A 12,535-nucleotide genomic window follows, 5' to 3' on the forward strand; every position below is an offset into this window, starting at 1 on the left:
TTGTTGATATTTTAAACCACTCTCTCTCCCTCTCTCTCCCCTCCTCTCTCTCTCTCCCCATCAACACAGCACTTGTTGATGTTTCAAACTCCCATCTCTCTCTCCCCCTCTCTCTCTCTCTCCCCATCAGCTGTGCAATCTTCTCCTCTCTCTCTCTCTCTCTCTCTCTCCTCCTCCTCCCCCATCAACACAGCGCTTGTTGATTTTAAACCACTCTCTCTCCCTCTCTCTCTCTCTCTCTCCCCCATCAACACAGCACTTGTTGATATTTTAAGCCACTCTCTCTCCCCCTCCCCTCTCTCTCTCTCTCCCCATCAACTACAGCACTTGTTGATATTCTAGGCTCTCTATATCTCTATCACTACCACTCACTCTCTCTCTCTCTCCTCTCTCTCTCTCTCTCCCCCATCAACACAGCACTTGTTGATATTTTAAACCACTCTCCCTCTCTCTCTCTCTCTCTCTCTCTCCCCCATCAACACAGCACTTGTTGATATTTTAAACCACTCTCTCTCCTCTCTCTCCTCCTCCCTCTCTCTCTCCCCATCAACACAGCACTTGTTGATAGTTTTGAAACCTCTCCTCTCTCCCCTCTCTCTCTCTCTCCCCATCAACACAGCACTTGTTGATATTTTAAACCACTCTCTCTCCTCTCTCTCTCTCTCTCTCCCATCAACACAGCACTTGTTGATATTTTAAACCACTCTCTCTCCCTCTCTCCTCTCTCTCTCCCTCCCTCTCTCTCTCTCCCCCATCAACACAGCACTTGTTGATGTTTTAAACCACCCTCTCTCTCCCTCTCTCCCCCTCCCCCTCCCTCTCTCTCTCTCCCCATCAACACAGCCTTGTTGATGTTTCAAACCACTCTCTCTCCCCTCTCTCCTCTCTCTCTCTCTCTCTCTCTCCCCATCAACCACAGCACTTGTTGATATGTTTAAACCATCTCTCTCCCTCTCTCTCTCTCTCTCTCCCTCCATCAACCTCAGCACTTGTTGATGTTTTAAACCACTCTCCCCCTCCCTCTCTCTCTCTCTCCATCAACCGGCCTTGTTGATGTGCTAGGCCATCTCTCTCCTCTCTCCCTCCCTCTCTCTCTCTTCATCAACACAGCACTTGTTGATGTTTTAAACCACTCTCTCTCCTCTCTCTCCCCCTCCTCTCTCTCTCTCTCCCCATCAACACAGCACTTGTTGATATTTTAAAACTCTCTCTCTCTCCTCTCTCTCTCTCTCTCCATCAACACAGCACTTGTTGATGTTATAAACCACTCTCTCTCTCTCTCCTCTCTCTCTCCCAATCAACACAGCACTTGTTGATGTTTCAAGCCACTCCTCTCCATCTCTCTCTCCTCCTCCCTCTCTCTCTCCCCATCAACACAGCACTTGTTGATATTTTAGACTACTCTCTCTCCCTCTCTCTCTCTCCCCTCCCTCTCTCTCCCCATCAGCTACAGCACTTGTTGATGTCTAAACCACTCTCCCTCTCTCTCTCTCCCTCCCTCTCTCTCTCTCCCCCATCAACACAGCCCTTGTTGATATTCAAACTCCCTCTCTCCCTCTCTCTCTCCCTCTCTCTCCCCATCAACACAGCACTTGTTTGATATTTTAAACCACTCTCTCTCCCTCTCTCTCTCTCTCTCTCTCCCCATCAACACAGCACTTGTTGATATTTTAAACCACTCTCTCTCTCTCTCTCCCTCTCTCTCTCTCCCCATCAACACAGCACTTGTTGATATTTTAAACATCCTCTCCCTCTCTCTCCTCTCTCTCTCTCTCTCTCCCCATCAACACAGCACTTGTTGATGTTTTAAACCACTCTCTCTCTCCTCTCTCTCTCTCTCTCTCCCCATCAACACAGCACTTGTTGATGTTTTAAACCACTCTCTCTCCCTCTCTCTCTCTCTCTCCCCATCAACACAGCACTTGTTGATATTTTAAACCACTCTCTCTCCTCTCTCTCCTCCTCCCTCTCTCTCCCCATCAACACAGCACTTGTTGATATTTTAAACTCACTCTCTCTCCCTCTCTCTCTCTCTCTCCCTCTCTCTCCCCCCATCAACACAGCACTTGTTGATGTTTTAAACCACTCTCCTCTCCCTCTCTCTCCTCTCCACCTCCCTCTCTCTCCTCCAATCCTCCTTATACACAGCACTTGTTGATATTTTAAACCACTCTCTCTCCCCTCTCTCTCTCCTCTCTCTCTCCCTCCCTCTCTCTCTCCCCCATCAACATCAGCACTTGTTGATGTTTTAAACCACTCTCTCTCCTCTCTCTCTCTCTCCCCCATCAACACAGCACTTGTTGATATTATAAACCCTCTCTCTCCCTCTCTCTCTCTCTCACACTGCCTTGGTGACGTCTACCATACTCTCCCTCTCTCTCTCTCTCCCATCAACACAGCACTTGTTGATATTTTAAACCACTCTCTCTCCTCTCTCTCCTCCTCTCTCTCTCTCTCCCCATCAACACAGCACTTGTTGATATTTTAAACCATCTCTCTCCCTCTCTCTCTCTCTCTCCCCATCAACACAGCACTTGTTGATATTTTAAACCACTCTCTCTCCCTCTCTCTCTCTCTCTCTCCCCATCAACACAGCACTTGTTGATATTTTAAACCACTCTCTCTCCCTCTCTCTCCCTCTCTCTCTCTCCCCCCATCAACACAGCACTTGTTGATATTTTAAACCACTCTCTCTCCCTCTCTCTCCCTCTCTCTCTCTCCCCCCATCAACACAGCACTTGTTGATATTTTAAACCACTCTCTCTCCCTCTCTCTCTCTCTCCCCATCAACACAGCACTTGTTGATATTTTAAACCACTCTCTCTCCCTCTCTCTCCCTCTCTCTCTCTCCCCCCATCAACACAGCACTTGTTGATATTTTAAACCACTCTCTCTCCCTCTCTCTCTCTCTCCCCATCAACACAGCACTTGTTGATATTTTAAACCACTCTCTCTCCTCTCCTCTCCTCTCTCTCCCCATCAACACAGCACTTGTTGATATTTTAACCACTCTCTCTCCCTTCTCTCTCCTCCCTCTCTCTCTCTCCCCATCAACACAGCACTTGTTGATATTTTAAACCACTCTCTCTCCCCCTCTCTCTCCTCCCTCCTCTCTCTCTCTCCCCCATCAACACAGCACTTGTTGATATTTTAAACCACTCTCTCTCCCTCTCTCTCTCTCTCTCTCCCCATCAACACAGCACTTGTTGATATTTTAAACCACTCTCTCCTCTCTCTCTCTCTCCCTCCTCTCTCTCCCCTCCCTCTCTCTCTCTCCCCCATCAACACAGCACTTGTTGATATTTTAAACCACTCTCTCCCTCTCTCTCTCTCCTCTCCCCATCAACACAGCACTTGTTGATATTTTAAACCACTCTCTCTCCCTCTCTCTCTCTCTCTCTCTCCCCCATCAACACAGCACTTGTTGATATTTTAAACCACTCTCTCTCCCTCTCTCTCTCTCTCCCCATCAACACAGCACTTGTTGATATTTTAAACCACTCTCTCTCCCTCTCTCTCTCTCTCTCTCTCTCTCTCTCCCCATCAACACAGCACTTGTTGATATTTTAAACCACTCTCTCTCCCTCTCTCTCTCTCTCTCCCCATCAACACAGCACTTGTTGATATTTTAAACCCACTCTCTCTCTCTCTCTCTCTCCTCTCTCTCTCTCTCTCTCCCCCATCAACACCAGCACTTGTTGATATTTTAAACCTCTCTCTCTACCCTCTTCTCTCTCTCTCTCACTCCTTGTTTCTCCAAACAATAACTTAAAAAACTATTCAAAAAGTAATAAAGTCATTACATTTAACATAAGACTAAAAAACATCATCCACTAATCCTAAAGAGCAATATTCACATAACACCCAGAGCTAGTTTGCTAGATCGTTTGGTTTTTCATTGGTTAATTCAGGAAATATTTTTGTCGCTACAGAAGTCTGTCAAGTTTCCCCCCTTTCGCGTCTGTGCAGTGAGAAGCTTGACATTGTTACAGAACTTTTGAGCTCTCGAAGAGCACTTCACATTCCGCCAATTATGTTTTTCAAGCTTGTGCGTCAAGTGCTGTGTGACTTAATTTTCATTACTACGGCAAGCCCTGGACCCTGCAATTGAGGAGAGACCCCAAATATGTTATTTTAAATGAATTTGAGTGAACTCTCTACAGTTTTGCGCTATCAAGCCATTTCACAGACCATTTCCTAATTGCCATCTTGGGTTTAGTCAACTGTGAGTTTTCCACCAGAGACAAACGCTTTTGCATTCAGGGCCCGGCACTACTCCTCGCTCAAACTCTTGCCGGCATCAAGAATGGCTGCTCCTCAAACCATAACAGCTTGAATAAACATTGCTAAGGGGCCACAATCTAAAAGCTGAGGACCACCGACACAATTGAGGAAGGAGCGGCGGACGAAATGAGCAGGTCGGGTTATAGGCGCTCGTCTCTGTACAGAACTTTGGTCTTTTAATAAAGGCTCAGGCTGGGATGAAATTGCCATGAATGTTAAACAGACACAGGAAGCAGCCATGGACGTATGGTGTCTTCTCTGAGACTGTGCCCCCTGCCCCCCCCCTGGTGTATGGTGTCTTCTCTGAGACTGTGTGCCCCCTGGTGTATGGTGTCTTCTCTGAGACTGTCTGCCCCCCTGGTGTATGGTGTCTTCTCTGAGACTGTCTGCCCCCCTGGTGTTTGGTGTCTTCTCTGAGGACTGTGTGCCCCCTGGTGTATGGTGTCTTCTCTGAGACTGTATCTGCCCCTGGTGTATGGTGTCTTCTCTGAGACTGTGTGCCCCCTGGTGTATGGTGTCTTCTCTGAGACTGTCCCCCTGGTGTGTAGTGTCTTCTCCTGTCTGCCCCCCTGGTGTATGGTGTCTTCTCTGAGACTGTCACCCCCCTGTGTGCTTCCCCCTGGTGTATGGTGTCTTCTCTGAGAATGTGCCCCCTGGTGTATGGTGTCTTCTCTGGACTGTGTGCCCCCCTGGTGTATGGTGTCTTCTCTGGACTGTCTGCTTCCTCCCCCCCCTGGTGTATGGTGTCTTCTCTGGGACTGTGTGCCCCCCTGGTGTATGGTGTCTTCTCTGAGACTGTCTGCCCCCCTGGTGTATGGTGTCTTCTCTGAGACTGTCTGCCCCCCCTGGTGTAGTGTCTTCTCTGTGTCCCCCTGGTGTATGGTGTCTTCTCTGAGACTGTCTGCCCCCCTGGTGTATGGTGTCTTCTCTGAGGACTGTCTGCCCCCCTGGTGTATGGTGTCTTCTCTGAGACTGTCTGCCCCCTGGTGTATGGTGTCTTCTCTGAGACTGTGTGCCCCCTGGTGTATGGTGTCTTCTCTGCCCCCCTGGTGTATGGTGTCTTCTCTGAGACTGTGTGCCCCCCTGGTGTATGGTGTCTTCTCTGAGACTGTCATGCCCCTGCCCCCCTGGTGTATGGTGTCTTCTCTGAGACTGTGTGCCCCCTGGTGTATGGTGTCTTCTCTGGGACTGTGTGCCCCCCCTGGTGTATGGTGTCTTCTCTGGGACTGTGTGCCCCCTGGTGTATGGTGTCTTCTCTGGGACTGTCTGCCCCCCTGGTGTATCTTCTCTGGGACTGTGTCTTCTTCTCACGAGACTGTTTGCCCCCCTGGTGTATGGTGTCTTCTCTGAGCCCCCCTGGTGTATGGTGTCTTCTCTGAGACTGTCTGCCCCCCCTGGTGTGCCCCCACTGGTGTCTTCTCTGAGACTGTCTGCCCCCTGGTGTATGGTGTCTTCTCTGAGACTGTCTACCCCCCTGGTGTATGGTGTCTTCTCTGAGACTGTCTGCCCCCCTGGTGTATGGTGTCTTCTCTGAGACTGTGTGCCCCCCCCTGGTGTATGGTGTCTTCTCTGGGACTGTCTGTGCCCCCTGGTGTATGGTGTCTTCTCTGGACTGTCTGCCCCCTGGTGTATGGTGTCTTCTCTGAGACTGTCTGCCCCCCTGGTGTATGGTGTCTTCTCTGAGGACTGTCTGCCCCCCTGGTGTATGGTGTCTTCTCTGAGACTGTGTGCCCCCTGGTGTATAGTGTCTTCTCTGAGACTGTCTGCCCCCCTGGTGTATGGTGTCTTCTCTGAGACTGTTTGCCCTCCTGGTGTATGGTGTCTTCTCTGAGACTGTCTGCCCCCCCTGGTGTCTTCTCTGGGATGGTGTCTTCTCTGAGACTGTCTGCCCCCCTGGTGTGGTGTCTTCTCTGAGACTGTGTGCCCCCTGGTGTATGTGGTGTCTTCTCTGAGACTGTCTGCCCCCCTGGTGTATGGTGTCTTCTCTGGACTGTCTGCCCCCTGGTGTATGCCCCCCCCCTGGTGTATGGTGTCTTCTCTGAGGACTGTCTGCCCCCTGGTGTATGGTGTCTTCTTCTCTGAGACTGTCTGCCCCCCCTGGTGTATGGTGTCTTCTTCTCTGAGACTGTGTGCCCCCCTGGTGTATGGTGTCTTCTCTGAGACTGTCTGCCCCCTGGTGTATGGTGTCCCCCTGGTGTGTGCCCCCTGGTGTATGGTGTCTTCTCTGAGACTGTCTGCCCCCCTGGTGTATGTGTCTTCTCTGAGACTGTCTGCCCCCTGTCTTCTCTGGACTGTCTGCCCCCTGGTGTATGGTGCCTTCTCTGGAGACTGTGTGGTATGGTGTCTTCTCTGAGACTGTGTGCCCCCCTGGTGTATGGTGTCTTCTCTGGGACTGTCTGCCCCCCTGGTGTATGGTGTCTTCTCTGACTGGACTGTGTGCCCCCCCCCCTGGTGTATGGTGTCTTCTCTGAGGACTGTCTGCCCCCTGGTGTATGGTGTCTTCTCTGAGACTGTGTGCCCCCTGGTGTATGGTGTCTTCTCTGGGACTGTCTGCCCCCCTGGTGTCCCTGGTGTGGTGTATGGTGTCTTCTCTGAGACTGTGTGCCCCCTGGTGTATGAGTGTCTTCTCTGAGACTGTGTGCCCCCCTGGTGTATGGTTGTCTTCTCTGAGACTGTGTGTGTGCCCCCTGGTGTATGGTCCCCTGTGTGCTGGTGTATGGTGTCTTCTCTGAGACTGTCTGCCCCCTGGTGTATGGTGTCTTCTCTGAGACTGTCTGCCCCCCTGGTGTATGGTGTCTTCTCTGAGACTGTCTGGTGTATGAATTGTCCCTGGTGTATGAACAGCCTCCACTTCATTACTCATCCTGACAATATGTCTGGGACCGTAAAGAAGACATCAGATGGAATTACACTGTTCACTATGGTCTGGTTATCTCTGGCTTACTGATGGTCTGTTTACCTCCTATCTTACTGATGGTCTAGTTACCTCTGGCCTACTGATGGTCTGGTTACCTCTGGCCTACTGATGGTCTGTTTACCTCTGGCCTACTGATGGTCTGGTTACCTCTGGCCTACTGATGGTCTGGTTACCTCTGGCTTACTGATGGTCTGGTTACCTCTGGCCTACTGATGGTCTGGTTACCTCTGGCCTACTGATGGTCTGATTTACCTCTGGCCTACTGATGGTCTGGTTACCTCTGGCCTACTGATGGTCTGGTTACCTCTGGGTCTTACTGATGGTCTGGTTACCTCTGGCCTACTGATGGTCTGGTTACCTCTGGCCTACTGATGGTCTGGTTACCTCTGGCCTACTGATGGTCTGGTTACCTCTGGCCTACTGATGGTCTGGTTACCTCTGGCTTACTGATGGTCTGGTTACCTCTGGCCTACTGATGGTCTGGTTACCTCTGGCCTACTGATGGTCTGTTTACCTCTGGCCTACTGATGGTCTGGTTACCTCTGGCCTACTGATGGTCTGGTTACCTCTGGCCTACTGATGGTCTGGTTACCTCTGGCTTACTGATGGTCTGGTTACCTCTGGCCTACTGATGGTCTGGTTACCTCTGGCCTACTGATGGTCTGGTTACCTCTGGCCTACTGATGGTCTGGTTACCTCTGGCCTACTGATGGTCTGTTTACCTCTGGCCTACTGATGGTCTGTTTACCTCTGGCTTACTGATGGTCTGTTTACCTCTGGCTTACTGATGGTCTGTTTACCTCTATCTTACTGATGGTCTGGTTACCTCTATCTTACTGATGGTCTGTTTACCTCTATCTTACTGATGGTCTGTTTACCTCTGGCTTACTGATGGTCTGGTTACCTCTGGCTTACTGATGGTCTGGTTACCTCTATCTTACTGATGGTCTGGTTACCTCTATCTTACTGATGGTCTGGTTACCTCTATCTTACTGATGGTCTGGTTACCTCTATCTTGCTGATGTGGTTGGAGTGTTTGGCGTATACAAAGACATCAGTCGGGTTTCCTCTATATATCCATCGGTCCAAATGGTGTCGTTGAGAGCCAAGACAGAGACAACATTATGAGATATGGCCTTCAGTAGTCATTGTGTCCAATATAGCTCAAAGCCATGCTCTGCTACAGAGCAAAGGAGAGAGACTTAGAGGCACTATGTATGTACAGAGAGACAGTATTTCCACTCAGGTGTCTCTCAGAATGCCTGCACAGATCCTATAACTGCAAATTAGTTTTGATGAGGCCAAAACAGCAGCGAAAGCATAATCTTTCCAATTTCAAAACGCAATATTTTTTTCCCTGCTCCATTTCTGTATAATTTCCATAAAACACATGCATTTCTCCTACAGACCGGCTCAAAGATTGAATTTCGGTGGAATTGAATTCCATCAATGCTCCCGTGAGTGTTTTGACAACGGCATTCGTAGGGTTGGACTGGTTTCAACAAGCCCATAGGCCCTGATCTGATCAGCGCTGCCTGTATACGCTAATCGCTCCGCTACAACAACAGGGAAACCCTGGGATTTCTGCCCGACGACCGTAATTGTCTCTGCCACTGGGAAGGGCTTACTCTCCCTTTCCCATAAGAGGATTGGTCAGTGTTTTGATAAAGTCTATCACTCTGGTAACCAAAGCATATGCTGAGTGCTCTGCTCAATTATCTCACTTCCTCAGGCTCCTTGGCCTACCGCTCGCTGTCTACCCCGGCCGTCTCCCAAACATTCTTTCACACTCTAAAAATGAATGTTGAGAAATCCCCCCGGTTATCTTTTTTATTCCTGATAACGAGAATGTGTTCTCCAAGACGCACAAACAAGGCACTGGCATGTTGCAGCGCCAAGCCGTCCGAGTTCACATTTGATACTAATTTAATTTGGTTTGGACCAGAGAACATGGCATGTTGCAACACACTATTATTTTTTACCTCTCGCCTTGGCGAGAGAGAGAGAGAACACAGAGGGAAATTGTGAGAGAGAGAGAGACAGAGAGAAAAACACACAGAGAGATAGAGAGAGAGAGAAACACACACACACATAGAGATTGTGAGAGAGAGAGAGAGACATTGTGAGAGAGACACACAGAGAGAGAGAGACACAGAGAGAGAGATTGTGAGAGAGAGAGAGAGAGAGAGAGAGAGACAGATAGAGAGAGAGAGAGAGAGACAGAGAGAGAGAGAGAGAGAGAGAGAGAGAGAGAGAGAGAGACAGAGAGAGATTGTGAGAGAGAGACAGAGAGATTGAGAGAGAGACAGAGATAGAGATTGTGAGAGACACAGAGAGAGAGATTAATGAGAGAGAGACACAGAGAGAGACTGTGGGAGAGACACAGAGAGAGCGAGATTAGAGAGAGGAGGAGAGACACAGAGAGAGAGCTTGTGACAGAGAGACAGAGAGATTGTGAGGAGACAGAGAGAGATTGTGAGAGAGAGACAGAGAGAGACTTTGAGAGAGACAGAGAGAGAGATTGTGAGAGAGAGAGAGAGGGAGAGACACAGAGAGAGATTGTGAGAGAGACAGAGAGAGATTACAGAGAGAGACAGTGAGAGAGAGAGAGACAGAGAGACACAGAGAGAGACAGAGAGAGATGTAAGAGAGATATTTATGATTTATCTTCCCTTTGTACATTAACATTTTGTACAGTTACAACACTGTATATATATACATAATAGAGACATTTGTAATGTCTTTATTCTTTTAAACTTCTGAGAATGTTTACTGTTATTATTATTTTTATTGATTTCAAATACTACCCACTTGCTTTATGTATTTATCTTCCCTTTTTGAATTGAATTGAATTGAGAGAGAGACAGAGAGACAGAGAGACACAGTATATATAAACAGAGACAGAGAGACAGAGAGAGACAGAGAGAGAGACAGAGAGACAGAAGACAGAGCGAGAGACAAACAGAGATACAGAGAGACAGAGAGAGACAGAGAGAGAGACACAGAGACAGAGAGAGACAGCGAGAGAGAGACACAGAGACAGAGAGAGAGACACAGAGACAGAGAGAAAACACAGAGACAGAGACAGAGAGAGAGAGAGAGAGAGAGAGAGAGAGAGAGAGAGAGAGAGAGACAGAGAGACACAGAGAGAAGCGAGAGAGACAGATAGAGAGAGAGACAGAGAGAGAGAGAGAGAGACGTGACAGCGAATAGAGACAGAGAGACAGAGAGAGACACAGGAGAGAGAGACACAGAGAGAGACAGAGAGAGACACAGAGAGAGAGACAGAGAGAGAGATGGAGAGAGGGTAGAGACACAGAGAGAGACAGAGAGAGACACAGAGAGAGACAGACAGAGAGAGACACAGAGAGAGACAGAGAGAGACACAGAGAGAGACAGAGAGAGAGAGCGTGAGTGAATAAGAGCGAGAGGGGAAATAACAATAACATTACACACTGCTGTATTGTCAGATAGCTCTGAACCTTGCCTTGTGCATCAGCAAGTTGGTGAACTGTGTGATTTTCATTTGTTTCCTGCTGAATGCTGATGCAGAAAGGTCAGGGAAGTTGCAGCATTACAGGGGGCTGACTGGGAGGGAACCACTGCTTCACTGGCTCACTGTGCAATTCTAGTGAGATTAGGAGAGATCTGGGAGGAGAGCCACCCACACACACACAGATACCTGTACCTACAGACAGATACACACACAGTACCTGTACCTACAGACACATACAGACACACACACACGTACTGTACCTACAGACAGATACACACACACGTACCTGTACCTACAGACACATACACACACACACACGTACCTGTACCTACAGACACATACAGACACACACACGTGTACCTGTTCCTACAGACACACACACACACTCACACACACACACACACACACACACACACACACACACACACACACACACACACACACACACACACACACACACACACACACACACACACACACACACACACACACACACACACACACACACACACACGTACCTGTACCTACAGACATACACACACACGTACCTGTACCTACAGACAGATTCCTGTACCCCCCCCCACACACACACACACACACACACACACAAACACACACACACACACACACACACACACACACACATACCTGTACCTACAGACACACACACACACGATACCTGTACCTACAGACACACACACACACACACACACACACACGTGCACCCCTGTACCTACAGACACATACACACACGATACCTGTACCTACAGACACACACACACACACACACGTACCTGTACCTACAGACACACACACACACACACGTACCTGTACCTACAGACAGATTCCTGTACCCCCCCCCACACACACACACACACACACACACACACAACACACACACACACACACACACACACACACACACACACACACACACATACCTGTACCTACAGACACACACACACACGTACCTGTACCTACAGACACACACACACACACACACACGTACCTGTACCTACAGACACATACACACACACGTACCTGTACCTACAGACACACACACACACACACACGTACCTGTACCTACAGACACACACACACACACACGTACCTGTACCTACAGACACATACACACACACGTACCTGTACCTACAGACACATACACACACACACACGTTTACTGTTAATTGTATGGTTTATTTCACTTCTGTTTATTATCTACTTCACTTGCTTTGGCAATGTTAACATATGTTTCCTCTGGCAATAAAGCCCCTGAGAGAGAGAGAGGGATAGAGAGATAGAGATAGAGAGAGGGATAGAGAGATAGAGAGAGGGATAGAGAGATAGAGATAGAGAGAGGGATAGAGAGATAGAGAGAGGGATAGAGATAGAGAGAGGGATAGAGAGATAGAGATAGAGAGAGGGATAGAGAGATAGAGATAGAGAGAGGGATAGAGAGATAGAGAGAGAGAGGGATAGAGAGATAGAGATAGAGAGAGGGATAGAGAGATAGAGATAGAGAGAGGGATAGAGAGATAGAGATAGAGAGAGGGATAGAGAGATAGAGAGAGAGAGAGGGATAGAGAGATAGAGAGAGGGATAGAGAGATAGAGAGAGGGATAGAGAGATAGAGAGAGGGATAGAGAGATAGAGAGAGGGATAGAGATAGAGGTAGATAGATAGATCAATCTATCTTGGTGCCCTCTACCCAACAAGGAAGTGTGTACAGGATCATAGCCTGTTTGGTGCCCTCTACCCAACAAGGAAGTGTGTACAGGATCATAGCCTGTTTGGTGCCCTCTACCCAACAAGGAAGTGTGTACAGGATCATAGCCTGC

The sequence above is a fragment of the Oncorhynchus nerka genome, unplaced genomic scaffold (genome assembly GCF_034236695.1).
Source record: "Oncorhynchus nerka isolate Pitt River unplaced genomic scaffold, Oner_Uvic_2.0 unplaced_scaffold_1474, whole genome shotgun sequence".
In the NCBI taxonomy this organism is placed as follows: Eukaryota; Metazoa; Chordata; class Actinopteri; order Salmoniformes; family Salmonidae; genus Oncorhynchus; species Oncorhynchus nerka.